Source organism: Melampsora larici-populina, assembly GCF_000204055.1.
Source record: "Melampsora larici-populina 98AG31 unplaced genomic scaffold MELLAscaffold_52, whole genome shotgun sequence".
NCBI classification, from domain to species: Eukaryota; Fungi; Basidiomycota; class Pucciniomycetes; order Pucciniales; family Melampsoraceae; genus Melampsora; species Melampsora laricis-populina.
The window spans coordinates 641,384-642,646 of NW_006768816.1; positions in this window are offsets into that span (position 1 = coordinate 641,384).

Below are 1,263 nucleotides of genomic sequence, written 5' to 3' on the forward strand. Positions count from 1 at the left end.
CTCCTCGCAGGCGTCCTCCGGAGCCTGCGGAGGAGGGACTTACAACTTATCGAGTTGTTTCAGCCTGAGTAGATTTGGATTTGGCAGGGGCCATCTCCAATCCTCATTTTCACTGTGTCACACAAAATGACTCCTCACTTTCATCCGGGCAGACTATAGAACAAAGTCTTGCCCATCTTTTGGCCTCTTCAGATTCCTCTCAAGAGGTTTCAAATCAAAAAGTCCAAAGGACCTCAAAAATCATTAAAATCGTGATTTTATTTTTATTTTTTTATTTTTTTGCTGCGAGAACAGTACATGTGCATCTGTATATATGGCAGGCTCCGGAGGACGCCTGCGAGGAGGAGGGACGTAGTTAAGTTAGGGTGTTAGTAGTAGCTTTTATTATCAGCTGTTGCTACATAGATGCCACCCATGCCCTACACCCAGCACTACACGAAATATAATATTTTCTGTGCAGAAAATTAAATTATTGATACACAAAAATATTGAGAGGCCAGGAGAAGGGCAAAAAATAAATAAAAATATGCATCTTGTTCCCTGCGGTGAGAGCTTCACTCTCCATATTTTTCCATATTTTTACAGTCCGTATTGATAAGTGTACTAACAATAAACCTTCATAATCACCCAATTACAACCTGTAACAAGCACTGAAATTTGGCTCATTAGTGTTTAGAGAAACTTTTGATTTCTGAAAACACCTAGGGCCCGTTCGGCTGTTTTTCCCAAAAGTTGTTACACAAAAGCGACTTTTCATTTTGCCCCGTTTACAAGGGGCAAAATGAAAAGCTGAATTTTGGCTTCTTTCACTACACCAAATGTAATCTTTACCGGGCGGTAAAGAAAACTACTGACATAGAAAAGTCCTGAGGCAACAGGAAGAGAGCTAAAAATCTGAAAAAATATGCACCTTGTTCCTAGATGTTGGGGCGTCATGATGAGTATTTTTTTGTATTTTACACGCAGATATTGGTTAATGTACTAACAATAAAGGCTGAAAATCATCAAAAACCCACCTGTAACAATACCTGAAATTTGGGTCATGATTATAAAGACAATATTTTGTGGTCTAAAAACTTCAATAACTTTTGCAATTCTGCTCCAAATAACTCGATTTTTGGTTCATTCAAAAGCTGAACCATTCTCCTTTACACTTCATAATGTCAGCAAGGTGCTATCTAGTCATTTGAACGCTCTACATATGTCCAAACAGTTCTGCATGAATAGCTCTGTAGGACCTTCTTCAGACGGGCTACAGATGTA